General features: G+C 37.0%; 1 protein-coding gene and 2 long non-coding RNA genes across 34 annotated transcripts in view; 1 reads left to right on the top strand and 2 right to left on the bottom strand.

Moving 5' to 3' along the window:
- nfic (nuclear factor I/C) overlaps nucleotides 1–15,845 on the bottom strand; it is a 223,466-nt gene that overhangs the window by 72,895 nt on the left and 134,726 nt on the right. The gene's annotated exons all lie outside the window — the stretch shown is intronic.
- On the top strand, nucleotides 6,768–8,597 carry LOC147835565 (uncharacterized). The gene is made up of 2 exons (XR_015497828.1): nucleotides 6,768–8,279; nucleotides 8,321–8,597. It is a non-coding gene; the product is annotated as an uncharacterized LOC147835565 (long non-coding RNA).
- LOC147835564 (uncharacterized) lies at nucleotides 13,454–15,250 on the bottom strand. Its single transcript, XR_015497827.1, has 2 exons — nucleotides 15,030–15,250; nucleotides 13,454–14,832 (listed from the first exon to the last, which is right to left on the bottom strand). It is a non-coding gene; the product is annotated as an uncharacterized LOC147835564 (long non-coding RNA).

Genomic DNA, 15,845 nt, shown 5'->3' with positions numbered 1-15,845 from the left:
ACGGTTAGAGCAGATCTTCGAATCAAATATCTCATTTGTCGCGAGGGGCATGAATGAATTCCCTGAATGAAAGAGCCAAACTGCAGTTAAAGTCCAACATTTAATAATTTGGCAAATAATTCGACTACAGATGTCCATGTAGGTTAAACACCATCCCTTTCTCCTGTGTATTTTGACTGAAACTCGCGCGTGCCCAAATAGACACTCCCACACCCTCCTACTTTAGTTCCTCCGACACTCCCCCCTAAACAGAGCTGGACACCCCCACTTTTCTGACTTTTTCCAAAGAAGAGGTGTGAAAACACCCTGCTGAAACGAGGGGGTTTCATGGCCCTTTAATAAAAAAAAAGTCTCCACTTCACTTCCTAATCTGCAAATGCCTCTCTGGATATCACACTAACTGTACCCAAAAAAATAAATAAAAATAAAATAAAAAATACTAATACTACTAATACTTTCCTTCTTAGACTTTACAGACCTGAAACTTGCCTATAGCACTTATTCATTGTTGCTCTTATAGTTGTGTAAATTGCTTCCTTGTCCTCATTTGTAAGTCGCTTTGGATAAAAGCGTCTGCTAAATGACTAAATGTAAATGTAAATGTAATAAAAAAATATGTTGCAATGGATAGTTCCCAGCATGCTTTGCAAGCGATTGAATTAAAAGAAAACTATTTTGAAAATAAAAGCAATCTTAGGTGTTTAAATTTGAGAGAAGGACTTGTTAGAGTTTGATCATCATTAGTTTGTAGATTAAGAAGAGTTTTGAGTATGTCTTTAATTTTAAGGTTACCACCTTGCAGAAGAGCAGCACTCATGCTTTGGGTCTTGGCATTTTTATTATCAGTATTAATGTTTGACGCTTCACTTAGAAAATCATAGCTGTGCTTACACTAGCACTGACATGAGTAAGCATAAATAAAGTAAATTTGCTCTTGCTAAATAAATTGGCTTGAAATAAAGTGAAATAGCACACTTCAAGTAGAAATGTGTGTCTTAAATAAACCAATTTGCTCCAAATGTACTAATTTGTAACTAATAAGATTTATCTAAATTGATAAAAGCAATATGCCTTCAGCTAAAACAAGAAAATGACATTACTTGGTTCATTTAAATTAATAAAGACTCAAAAGTAAAGATAATTAATTAACATTTAAGATTGTAAAATGTACTTGAAATTTGTTTGTGCAAATTGTTACGAGGATTTTTAAAAGTAAATCTTAAGAGTTATTTTTTTTCAGTTTAGTTTATTCAATTCACCTGAAACACATGTCTTTGGACTGTGGGGGAAACCGGAGCACCCGGAGGAAACATGCAAAGCTTCACACAGAAATGCTGGGACTCGAACCAGCGACCTTCTTGCTGTGAGGCGACAGTGTTAACTACCGAGCCACTGAGCTACCCAATAAAAAAATATTCATTCATTCATTCATTCATTTTCTTTTCGGCTTAGTCCCTTTATTAGGGGTGTCCAAACTCGGTCCTGGAGGGTCGGTGTCCTGCAGATTTTACCTACAACTTGCCTCAACACACCTGCAAAGACGTTTCTAGAAAGTCTAGTAAGAGCTTGACTAGCTAGCCCAGGTGTGTCGGATTGGGGGTGGAATTAAACTTTGCAGGAAACCGGCCCTCCAGGACCGAGTTTAGACATGCCTGCCCTTTATTAATCTGGGATCACCACAGAGGAATGAACTGCCAACTTATCCAGCATATGTTTTACACATGTTTTACATATGATTTTTTTATGTTTGCAACCCATCACTGGGAAACACCCATTCACACACATACACTATGGAAATTTTGGCTTTCCTAATTCACCTGTACCGCATGTCTTTGGACTTGTGGGGGAAACCAAGCACCAGGAGGAAGCCCAATAAGGAAATACATAAACACAAATTTGTAGGTTTTGCAAGTGAGCATTTGTGAGCTTAAGATGATGACAAAGGCTATATAAATATACAGAGCAAATGAGCATGCCCAATTCAATATAAAACACCAATATACACTGTGTCCCACGACATAACGCTACACACACCATAATGTAATACAGTCCAATCAATGGCCGTGTATCTCAGACATCACGGCCTGTTTTTCCGATCATATCTCTTCCAACATTTCCCTCTTTTTCCCCTGCATATCATTCCCTGTCTCTCTTTCAACGCCGCTGATCAGTTTCAAGGCTCTGATTGCATTGCTGATCTGTTTTCTACGGAGGAACAAATGCGCCGAATGCAAATCTCTACAAAACCCTTTCTCTCCTTCCTGTTCAGTCTGCATCTCTTTCCTCCAGTGTGTGTGTGTGTGTGAGCTGTCGGGCTAAGAGTTATTGATCCTGACCATCGCCATCACAGCAGGCCAATAAGTCTTTAACATGTAGAGAAGAAGCGAATGGGAATGTCAGGCTGAGAAAGAGCATGTGTGAAGGAGAGCGTCTCTGAAAGCGTTTAGCTGTCTGGCCCACTGCGCTGGCCTCCGGGTCTGCATGGATACCAATCGACTGGGGAAAGTTTTAATGGGTTATCTTAATATCTGACCAATATCAGTGTTCATCTAAATTCATTACAGACCCTTTGGATGGACAGGAGCCAGGGTAAAACAGCAAAGAAACATAACAGGAGGCTTTGCTTTTGTAAGAGAGCCAGGTGCTGAGCGCTGCTTATGGGACATTACTGTTTTTGAGTTTCTGAATTTGGAGGTGAGGTAAAAAAAAAAAGCACACTATTTTCATTAATTTATTCTTATTTTGCTTATTTTAACTTACTATACTTTACACAAAGCTTTGTATTGCAGTGAGGGTCATACTATCATTCTTACAATTCAATTTAAATGTTGCCGTTTCTAATCGAGTTATCGGCCAACTGGAGAGTAACTCAATTTTATTTACTCGCCAAAGCCTATTTAAACTGGCTTTTGGTGCCTGGCGAGTATCAGTGAAAGGAATCTGCAGAACTGTACATGAGTGAGAGGGAGATAAAAAGAAGGAGAAAAAGAGAGGGGGAGAGAGAGAGAGAGAAAGAGAGCATCTACTCTTAAATCTTTCTGTAAAGTTGCTGAGGTAAGGAGAACAGGGTCGATGCCGCAAAGCTGACGTTTAATGAAGGAAGCTTGCGCTTTTATGTGGTCCGGCAAACTGGTGTCCTACATAGAGTCAGATGATTGAAGGACGAGTGGAGTTCCATTTATTATGGCTTACACAAATGCGCAAACTTTAATAAAGACAATAATGTATGATATTTAAGCAATATATATATATATATATATATATATATATATATATATATATATATATATATATATATATATATATATATATATATATATATATTGCTTAAATATATTTTATTCTGCTACACAGCTAACATTAAAAAGACTAGGGCAGCGTCCGAAATCACCAGCTACTCAGTAGGTACTGTATTTGAAACTAAATGTACTACTTGACTGTTAGAAAAGTACATTTTACACTCTCAGAAATAAAGGTACAGTAGCTGTCACTGGGGCGGTACCATTATGGTCCCTCAAAAGGTACTTTTTAGGTGAATTTGGGCACTAATATGCGCCTTTGATGTACCACTGTGGACTCTTTGTGTCCAAATACAGTAATGTATCTTTTGAAAAGGTACTTCCCCCAGTGACAGCTCCTGCACCTTTATTTCTGAGAGTTTAAACAGTATGAATGTGATCAGTATGAATGAAACTTGGCATACTACATCCACCATTTTGTCATGATTTCGTTGACCCAGTTCACTCCCATTCATGAATTATCTCATGGTGCATCATGGGATTGCATAGAGTGCATTTAACGTGCACTTAAGAATTTTGCAGAAAGTAATAAGTCATCTATGAATTCAGACTTACTACTCAGCTCGCATACAGTTTTTAGCAAACTATATAGTATGGAAGTATGCAATTTCGTACGCAGCCTAGGCCTGTTATATTTCCTGGTATCTTTGTAGGCATGCTCTCAAGGGCCTCTTAACGGTTGAACTTTGAGCGTCTTACATTTAAAGATTACACAAAAATTAAAGTTTAAAATATGATATCGTAGTAGACAACCCCTTTAAGCAGAATACATGTATCTTGCAAAATAACAAAAAAAAAGTATTATTTATTGTCACCATGTCAAAAGAAATTAAATATTAGAAATTATTAAGTAAAACTAGTTTGTTTACAGTTAAATCTTCTCTCCGTTAAACAGCATTTGGGAAATATTTAAGAAAAGATAATTTTACAACAGGGCTCATAATTCTGCCAACTATATGAGTCATTCATTCATTTTCTTCTAAGTCCCTTTATTAATCTGGGGTCGCCACAGCGGAATGAATCGCCAACTTATTCAGCATATGTTTTACGCAGCGGATGCCCTTCCAGCTGCAACCAATCTCTGGGAAACATCCATACACACTCATTCACAACAGACAATTTAGTTCATCCAATTCACCTGTACCGCATGTCTTTGGAATGTGGAGGAAACCGGAGCACCCTGAGGAAACCCACGCGAACGGAGGGAGAACATGCAAACTCCACACTTTTCTAACTTTTCTAATTTTGACTGTGATTATGTTGCTTTACATGCAAAATAGTTTTGTAAAGTTCCACAAACAAACATTTAGTATTGATATTTGCACTATTATTGAATCAGTATCAACTGATCCTCAAGATTTGGGTATCAGAGTAAAATCAGTTATTCTGAAAATGGTATCAATGCCTCCAAAAGAAAAAAGAAAAAAAGGCAATAAAGAAAAAAAGAAAAATATCACTATTCCCAATGAGAATGGAAAACTAAAGCATTCAAATGTAATCCTCAGTGAGGACAATCCTTCACAAATATGCAACAGAGAAGGAAAGGAGAACAACGTCCAACAGCTGCAAAATCCAAATGACAGTCTTTAAGTTGTGGGGGGCCCGTGAGGAAGGAGTGGGCGAGGGACGCCGAGAGGGACTCACTAAGGGGAAAATGGTAGGCGGAGGTAATTGGTCCAGCTGACCTTTTCTGCAAGATTGCAGCTTCCTGTGGCAGAGGGGTATTATGGGGCTGCCCAAGTCTGACAGTAATAACACACTGCAGCTATTTGCTCAATCTGAACGCCTGGACAAATCACTGCCAGCTGGAGAAAGACAGACAGGGCTATACAAGAGTCACAGTGCAGGTGCAGACACACACACACACACACACACTGCATATGTTAAATCCTAACAATGATACCTCAGAAGCACCATGAACTCTTAGCTCAACTCATAGAACACATGGAAAAGCTGTTTTTGGTAAAGAAAGCAAAAAATGGTTCCTGTAGTCTGTGATTGTATGGAAACTCTATCATAATGTGAGCAAAATATGGCTCAATATAATGTAATATAATATAATATAATATAATATAATATAATATAATATAATATAATATAATATAATATAATATAATATAATATAATATAATATAATATAATATAATTCATTCATTTTCTTGTCGGCTTAGTCCCTTTATTAATCCGGGGTCGCCACAGCGGAATGAACTGCCAACTTATCCGGCAAGTTTTTACCCAGCGGATGCCCTTCCAGCTGCAACCCATCTCTGGGAAACATCCACACACACATTCACACACACACTCATACACTACAGACAATTTAGACAATTAAGATAATTAGAAAAAACACAAAAATGAAGAAAATTTTTTTGAAATAAATTATTATTTCTGTCGTTATTTTTTGGATGGTCTCATTTTATTCATTTTGTACAGTCCTAATAAAAATTGTTTTTATTTTTTCCAGATTTTCTCCCAAATTCTTGTTTTTCTGGATTTCCAATGTGTTTAAAATATTTCTACTAATCAAATGCAAAAAAAAACTAATTATCACTTTGACAAATACAATCTACTGTATAATAGTGCAACATCTCTATTAAAATTTGTTCATGTTACACCAGACTTTTTATTCTAATGGTTGTGGTAAAGACATTGAGTTTCTCTGAATATATGTGACAGAATGATCACAAAAAACAGGAAAAGACATCTGAAATCATTGACACTAATAAATACTGTAGCATGCTAGAAAAGTTTAAAGTTCCAGTGGTATATTTTGGTGTGTATTTATGTTGTGTAATGTGGGGCTTTAAGGGGCTTGATTATGGGAGAGAGAGAGAGGTTTCCATAAGACGAGACCGGTATGTTTACTCTGTTTGCAAAATTTCATTAAAAGACAAGTTTGAACTGTTAAACGCTTCCTGGCCTTCTTCAGTCTTACAATATTGTGATAACTACTTGACATTTATTTAACATCTGATCAAATATTAATCAATTTCACATTTTTATATACTTTTATATATATTCATATATGTGTGTTTATATATAAATATCACAGAATTCCATAATTGTATTTGCATTTGTCAAGTCATGTAGTTCTAACATTTAAACTGAAAGTGCTATAACAATTTTTCTACTAACTAGCCAATTCTTTGCAAAAACAATTAAGTAAAAAAATGATGTCATTTTTGATAGCTCATATCGCCTCTTGATCTGCTCTCTTTTTACAATGAATTAATACAACCAGTAAGTGACAACCACAACTTTGAGTCTCATTAACCTCAAGGTTACCACAGTGCCATGTTACGCTTTCGAAATAAACTATCTCTACTGGTTGAGCGCCAAACCAGCATTTCTGACTCCGAGGGCCATTAAACAACAATAGTTATTGAGGCTGCAGTTGAAGAGGGCACTCCGAGGCTTCACTTGCATTGTAAGTAAAAGAATTATAAAGCTCCTATTTTTTCTGCTTTTCCGCAAAGCCGCAATATAAAAACCAGATGTGAACGGCGTATTCCTTTCAAGTTATTTTTGGATGAGTTTCATAGACGTATTAAAATATATATTTATATAAAATGGCTTAAACCACCCACCAGAGCCTTTGGATCAGCTATAAAGTGCTCTCTCTGCAATTTGAGCATAGCGTGTCATTTGTGAGGACCCATGCGGAGTATGCAAACGCTGGCACGTCTCCTTATGATGTTAAGCCATCATACGCGCACAAAGTAATTATGCGAACACACAAGTGCATGAGTACCGTACTGTACATTCGATGCTCACGCACATCAGCACGGCTCCAACATCACGTGCATGCGGGCAAGCCTTCAGCGGCTACCAGTTCGTGCCTCCGCTATCCACTGTTTCCATGATTATGGGGATGGAATTGAGAAAAGACTTAGTTTGGGTTTCCATCAAAACATTCCCTGACATCTCTAATTGGCCGTCAGAGCTAACGGGAGAGTGGAGGCTACAGTAGGTCACGGCAGACGGGCACATTTCCCAGCTCTGCCTGCATGGCCATTTCGAGAGTGGAAGCAGGGCAGGGCTGTCTGGGTGGGCGCTGGGAGGGTGTTTGGTTTGGAGAGGGCTCCAAGGCCAGAGTCGCGCCAGGACCCTCAACACAGAGGCCTCACCCTCTGGGTTACTTCCATCACCCTCCCTGTCTCTTCTCGGCACAGGATTCTTTTCAAATTGCGGTTTCGTAGGGCCCAGCGATGCGGCCGGAGATCCATAATAAATAGGAATTTTCCTGCACTGAGGTCGGAGAGGCAGCAGCTCCTTCTGATCTGACACCCGTGTTCCCGTTTTCTACCACATATAACAGACTTTACCGGAATCGGACAGGATGGAGAGCCAATCACAAACAATCCAACAGAAAAACCACAACAGCAACGGAAGATAACCTGCGTTTCACCTATATAAACATTTCACAATTCTGGCATCCTGTGCTCACTCTTGCGTCGTTCCAGACATTTTATTGTTCTGTGGAGTATAAAAGTAGATGTTATGAATTTCTGTTGTCCCCAGAATGAAAATTAATGCTCTTGATGGGATATCAAGCACTGAGAATATTCAAAATGTATTGGTTTGTGTTCAGCAGAGAGCAAAGTCTCTTGCTGATATTATAGCAATAAAGAAAAGTGGTTTTCTAGAGTTGTTTTTAACCATTCAGTATTTTCGCTGGCCATTATTTAAAATTAGTTCCTACAGCGTGCGAGTACTGAATAGATTATGGTTCTACTTTGCAAATAATTTACAGATCACACACTGTAAATCCAAACAGTCAACTTTATCAAATCAAATGAGTGTAGTTAACTCAAATGTGACTGAAAGTTAATTCTACTCATTTGAAAATAGTTTTAAACTAAGGTAATGAGTTAATTAAATACGTCATTACTTTCTACTTAAATGGAGTAAGCTCACAGTACTCATATAAATTAGTTTTTTTTAACTCAAATGGTTTGTAGTAGCTGGTTTCCTCAAATGGTTTGAGTTGACTTAACCTTTTGGGTTTTTACAGTACTCAGTTGGTTTGAATTCTCTTCATTTATTGGGTTTTACTGTGCTCAAATTGCTTCATTTACTCAAATGGATTATGTTCACAGTACTCATTAGGACTAGTTTTTGAACTTAAATAGTTTGTTGAAATCGGTTTCCTCAAATGGTTTGAGTTTCCTTAACTTTTTGGGTTTTGCAGTGCTGCATTACAAACTTTTATACGAAATTCCACACTGAAAAAACTATTTGTTGGATTTATTCTATTTTTTAAGGTAACTAGTCTCAAACAAACTATATGGGCTGAATTTAAACAAACAAAATAATTTGGATAGTACTATTTGTTTTGTATAAATTCAGCCCATTTAAACTGTAACTTAAACTAAAATGGTAAATTCAATGATTAATTTTTTTCAGTGCATTAGGATTGTCAGTGATTCGTTACATTCCTATAATATTATGAAAAGAGAAACTAAGATAAAAAATAATATGTGGAATTATTAGTAACACTATTTTTTATGGTCCATTTGTGTCTGCTAATATCTGTGGATACTTCTTCAACAGACATTTAACTAATGAGACTTAATGAGAATTAGTTGGCATGTAGATGCAATGTAACTTAAATTCAACAAAGGGACCAGTGTGACCAAACTATTAACTAAATCATAATAATTGAAGCTTAATTTTTTCCACAGTGTCTAATAGTGACTGTGTTACTCACCTCTGCTGAACTGCACCGGCATTGGATGAGTCAAAGTGTTAACGTCAAGTGCTACAGATTAGGGTAAATGATGGCAATTTTCATTTTTCCTCAACTGTTTAAAGGGTTTCCAGAGTCAATATTACAATTTTGCCAGTGTAACAGTAGCTGGCAAAAGTAATACCCAGATGGCACATTTGTAAAAAAATTAATTGTTTAATGATGTCATTAAAATATAAGGAACATTATATATTAGGGACAGGAAAATAAACTTGCGTACAGTAGTTAACTGACAAAATTATTTCTGGTAAAGGCTTGTTCTGGGGTAACACTATATTTTAAATAGCAATTCCCACTATTAACTAGAGGCTTATCACCTGCCTATTATTGAGACATTGGCTGTTTATTTATACTTAAAAGAATATTTTTTATCTTATTCTACATAATCCAAATCCATTCTACTTAATCCAAAAAACTATATTAATAAAGATTAATATGTAGCAAGTTAGGAATTTGAGATAAAAGTGATAGTAAATGATTTGTCAATATAAAGAATTGTATCCTAATGTAAAATGTGATCTAAACAGTTCCCAAAACAAGAAAGTCAATTTTTTTCTAAAAGTGACAAAAACAGGTTAGATGCATCAAACTACATTGACTACAACACATTGGGCTAATAAAATGACATGGTTTGATATCAGTCATTTCTTAATATGCATATTTTCTACATCAGAATGTTTGGAAAGACATTTTTTAGGCCAGACACGACTTTCAGCCACTACTCACCATGGCTGTGTATATAGGATTGATGCAAAAAGCTAGTGTCACCAGAAGGGGGCAGCGTTGCTGGAGTCAGTGTCATGTTGACAAATAATGAAACTGCTCAGAAAGGTGGAAATTTCCAGCACAAAGATTCTACAGCTTGTTATTAAATAGTACAGTTTGTTTACTATAAAAAATATCACGAAAATATCTTCTAACCAGCCATTAAGCTGTTATTTAACATATAAAGCTTCATAAAGTCATCACACAATGCTGCCACTGCACTGTCAGGAGTTTGTCATGCGTGTGCGCCACATGTCATGTCATGTTTGTCCCTCATGTGAATTGGGGGGAACCATAACATCAGGCTGGATGTCTGAGAGTGCTAACCACCCCGGATGGTTTGCATTGTGGTGGAGAAGGCGGTTTGAGAGACAGATACACACTGGTCTTGTCTAATTCTCTCTCTGTCTCTGGGTTTGGATCGTCCATCCCTCACGTGGCAGTCTCCGCTGCTTCAGTGTGGCTTGGCTGCATCCAGCAAGCTCTTCGTCCAGCACTGATGAGGGCTTTCCTCATTCAGCAAGATTGGAAAACCTAAACCGACGGCCGCGCCGGCCAAACCCTGAGATCTCACAATTAATCTTCATTGTTTAGTCTATTCAAAGCAAAGGTTTGAAGTCAAAACTGAAACATTTGTATTAAAGTGATTTAACAATCTAATTGCGTTAAAGAAAAGTTAATTACAGACTTGCAGAACTCATCCAAATACTGCCCTGTAGGCCTTAAAACTCAAATGACTTAGTGGATCTTGAGATTAAGAAAAAGTAACACACACACAGAAACCATGAATCCATCCCAAACTGCAAGAGTAAACTGCAAGGTCCTCAAAAACAGAACTTAGCTAAACTTTCTATAAAAAAATAACAAAAAGATAGCAAAAAATGGCACATTATATACATGCAGAGACTTAATATGACCTTTTTCACATTTATGTTCATTCATGTAACAGATTTACACGAGTTAAACACATCGCTAAGACATTCTTTAGAATAGTGCAATCTAAAACATCAGAACATTACCCGAGTGTTGTGGATCTGTTTGGGAAGATCATTCCACCACCAAGGAACAGAGAATGAAAATGGTCTGGAAAGTGATTTCATGCCTCTCTACGATGACACTACAGTATGAGGTACAACTTACTGACCTTAGGCTTGTTGATAATACTTAACAACATGACCACATTAGCATTACCTAACAAATTAGTTAGCATAAACCACTACACCTAAACTCAATAAAAATGTACAATTGCTTCATGACATTATTGAGTCAATGTTTTGATTACTTGAACATACAGATTAGTAGGGCTGGGCGATGTATCGGGTTATGGGGATATATCGATTTGATTCCCCAACGCGATGCGGTATTATCCAATATCGTTCATATCGATATGGTTTGAGGCCACACATGCGCATTCAGCGGGAAACAGACCACTCTAAGGCAGCAGCACGCGAGCTCCGCTTGCACAAATGTGTGCATGCGCAAATGAATGATTCACTCCACTCACAGTCAAATTAAAGATTTGTTCAAAATGAACGAATCGTTCAAGAACGACCCATCACTGACACGAAATGGAGGAACATTAAGTGCCGGTGTGATGAGAAATCTATCTGACTCACGTGCACACACATCACACAGTGCCTGAAACTGTCATATCGGTTTATTAGAAACCTTTGATCGATCATTTCTTTCGCAATTTACATCAAGAACGAACATAGAAGCCTTGTCAAGTTGACAAGCAGCACCTGCATTTGTTTAAAAGAAATAAAAAAGCCAAAATGGGACAAATTTATACAATAGGGCTAATAATTCTGCCAACTATATAACTCATTCATTCATTCATTCATTTTCTTTTCAGCTTAGTCTCTTTATTCATCATGGGTCGCCACAGTGGAATGAACCGCCAACTTATCTAGCACATATTTTACACAGCGGATGCCCTTCCAGCCACGACCCAACACTGGGAAACACCCATACACTATTGCATTCAGACTCATACACTTTGCCCAATTTAGCTTATTCAGTTCACCTGTACCGCATGTCTTTGGACTGTGGGGGAAACCGGAGCACCCTAAGGAAACCCTCGAGAATACGGTGAGAACATGCAAACTCCATACAGAAATGCCAACTTACCCAGTAGGGGCTCGAATCAGCGACAGTCCTGCAGTGAGATGATCGTGCTACCCACTGCGCCACCGTGATGCCCACAATTTTGAACATTACAAAAAAAAAATGTGCAAGATGCGCATAAAGTTTGAAAGTGTTCTGTGCTCCCAAAGAGCATCTCTCAATTCTAATATACATCGCACATTCATTGCCTTTTAGCTTCATCTTCTGAGGTGCAAATAATTTATTATGTAAGTAAAAAGGCCCACAGTGGCTTCTTGTGCTGCAACAAATTAATTCTTTCTTTTTGATATTTGGGCCAGTTTATCAGGAAGTGACGATTGTATTCTTTTTGACTTATTGGATGGAAACGGTGCTTTATTTGCAAATATTTATGCAATATTTCAGTTTGGATCTTTGCTTGCAAACAGCTAGTTGAATCAGTTTTTTTTTTGTTGTGAAATGTTTGCAACAGAGTTTGATTTAACAAAAATATTTGCAAATAATATAAAAACTTGATTTATTTACAAACCAGTCAAAGCCAGTTGACCAAATTTCGACTTATGGATAATAATAAAAGTCAAAGTCAAAAAAATGGGACAGCCAGCTTAATTTGTGACATATTATATTGTAAATGACAAAACCTGTGTTGACTTGATGACTTAAAAACTAGTGAAGCTACTAACTATGGAGCAAAATAGCTACTGCTACCCAACAGTCACATATATTCATGGATGTAGTCAGCAATTTTGGACCCTACGCACAACAATTCCACAAAGGGGAAGGCCCTAAATTGCCAGAGCCCTATGCACTCTGTCACCCTTTTCCCCCCCACTTACTATGCCCCTGCGTATATATTTGACGGATGTCAGTTATATCTTTCCCCCCTTTTCCTCTTCTCACCCTCTGAGAGTCTTGCCTAGCACGTCACATCTGTGCAGGTTGCAGGGTGGGTCGATTATCAGGCCAGACAGTGATCTGCTCCAGGACTCTGCTCTCTCTGATTACACTGACTGCACACTGCAACCAACCCGCTATCTGATTTAGTAGAAACAGCCCCCCTTTGGTCCCCCTTCCCCGCTCCGTGTACAAACAACTGTATAAACCGTAATCAGTGCACTACAGCAATGGAGCAATGTATGGCATTCCAAAGATGCCATTTATAACGTGGGCTAAGAAGAACACTTGATACAAACAAGCAGATAGTGTCAGCTGTAATGTCACTATAGAAGGTGATCTAGGCCAAATGTCAGGATATGTGAAATTCGATCGTGTGACAATTTTCACCGCATTTCTTCATTATGTGTGGACACACAGTTCCATCATCAGTTTTGATAGATGACAATATAACATTTGACACTTTCATACAAATACGGCAGTATAAACAAGACATCTGTTAGTGTGTTTGTTTCTTCTAATGTATCACCACACCAAATATGCAAATATAGTCTCAAATACAGCAATCTCATTGGCTGTTGTGTTTGTTTATGTGTTTGACATGTTCATATTATGCATGTTTACATGAAAAAAAAATTCATTTTGGCCCTGATAGCCTTCCATACAAGTCTAAAGGCTTTAAAACATGTGCCATTGGCCAAGACTGTGATGCGGCACTCCTTTCACCTTTATACTGAATGTGTATCAGAAATAAATATGAAATGCAATGCAAAATCAAATACACAGGTGTGATGAGGAATATATACAGTATTTAAACAGCGAATATGATACCATCCCATTTAACTGGAGTGTGTAAGACAGGAAGAGCACGCTGCACAGAGATTACAACAGTGACGTAGCGCAGCTGTCCTCACATGCCCTTTTTTCAGTAGAGGCCGCCTCTGCCCCTCCTTCAGCAATCTCACTTTCCCTTGCTCTCCCTCCCATCGATTTTACCTCACTCCCTCTTTCGTTTTTTTATGATATGCTTTCTGCTACAATGCTGCAATGTGGCAAACATTAACATTAACCTCAAGCCATCTGGACTACTCATTATAAAAGAGCAATATCTGCTTTTCACCCCCTCCCTCACTCTTTTACCCTTTTTTATTTTCCCTCAAAGCCACATTAACCCACTTCAGCAGTTTCCTGAATTCTGTCCAAGCACACACTGCAATTGATGAAAAGAATTATTTATCATAATATGCTTTGAATGCTATAGAGCTAAATGCCATGGATGGCGATGAAATGTGTGTATAAAAAGCACTGTTGTTTCGTGGAAACATCTTAAAGGGAAAGTCTCCCCAATATGGAATATTGCTGGCTATTTACTCGCCCTTAGGTCATCCAAAAATAATGATTATGATGTTTTTTTTCTCGAGTCAAGCTAATAATGTTGTACATAAAGATGCAAATTATTGGGCAAAAATGAAATTTTGCCTAGTTATGATTGATACTTTACTAAATAACATAATTTTGCAAGACTTTAACTTTAAGTTAAATAATACTGATAAAAAATACAATCCAATAAAAAAAAACAGGCATTTTATTGACAGTAAAATTTTAGTGACAGTGAACCAGTCGAGAGGCGTCATTTTACCAGCGTTGCCATGACAGCACACTAGCAATATTTCAAACAACAGAAACAAGTCTACTACGTAGAAATATCCTGTATGCACATTATTTAGCAAACTTTGCTTTTCTGGTGACCATGTGCGGTTCATGCAGATATGTATATGGCCATATGATTGGAACACCAGTGGACAGTATGGGGCCGTTTAGCTTTTTTTCTGGTCATATTTACAGCCATTTTGCTTATTCGGCCAAAAAAGGCCAAATGACTGGCAGAATAATTTGGTACATTTCTAGCTAAACATAATATTTTGATGCTTGCACTGGGGTTTCTTAAACAACGACGCAAATTGTGGCTGAACTATTATAGTACAATGCATTGTTTGGGAAAAGAACGATTTCCCAAAACTGAGCTGCTCTGTCGCAGAATTATCATTTGAACCATGTTAGCTATAACGTAAAATGTCCGTAATGACGCTCTTAATGGGGTGGAGTAACAACTTCTTTAGAAAAAAAAATCCATAATTCTTTCTGCAAATTATATTGTTTTACACGCACACGCATTTAAAAATAAATCTAATATTAGTTTTTGTAAAAACATGCACTCGTTTTCCATATTAATTGAACTGAAGCCCAATGTAAACAGCACATATAGGGCTTATGTTTCCTTTACAAAAATTATTTGAGAATATTCCATATTGTATTATAAAATATAAACCCACTTAGCTAACATGTAATCTCATATATAAATCATTTAAATCATTAATGGTTGTAACTTACAGTAGGTCATTTATTAAGAAATGGAAAAAAACTACTTAACATTAATATTAATAATAATAATAATTATTATTATTATTATTATTATTAAGTAGGATATTGTTTATTTATTTTTTATGTCATTTATTAATTTATTTTTAAGTATAATTTGACATTCAAACCATTGCAAAATGTTATAACCAACAGGCCCGTGTCACATTCTTAATTAATAACCTACAAATAAAAACCATTAGCGTATGCTATATATATATATTATTTGTTTCACAAGCTTTAGAGACGTACATTCGCCTTTTAAATAATAGGTCACTTACTGTATAGCTTTCGGCATGAGCCATGGCTGCATTCAAATTGGCATAAATGATTTCAAAGTGCACTGCAAAGGGAACGCAGTTGTCAAAATGAAGATCACTAAAACTGAATAATTGAATAAAAGCAAATACACCAAAGAGAGATGACCAAGTTTAAATATTGGAACATTTAAAAGGAATAGGGAACGGGGGATAACTGGGAATAAAACACAACCAGGAACTATGCTTCTAACTACAGCTCTAGAAGTGTAGTTGCAAGCGTACAAGTTTGCAACGCAGTTTGTGAATGTTTGTTGCAACAACGAATTTGGGAAACACTAAATCAACACTATGTTT

The sequence above is a fragment of the Danio rerio genome, chromosome 8 (assembly GCF_052040795.2).
Source record: "Danio rerio strain M-AB ecotype USA chromosome 8, GRCz13ab, whole genome shotgun sequence".
Taxonomy (NCBI): domain Eukaryota; kingdom Metazoa; phylum Chordata; class Actinopteri; order Cypriniformes; family Danionidae; genus Danio; species Danio rerio.
This window is presented reverse-complemented; position numbering and strand designations above follow the sequence as displayed.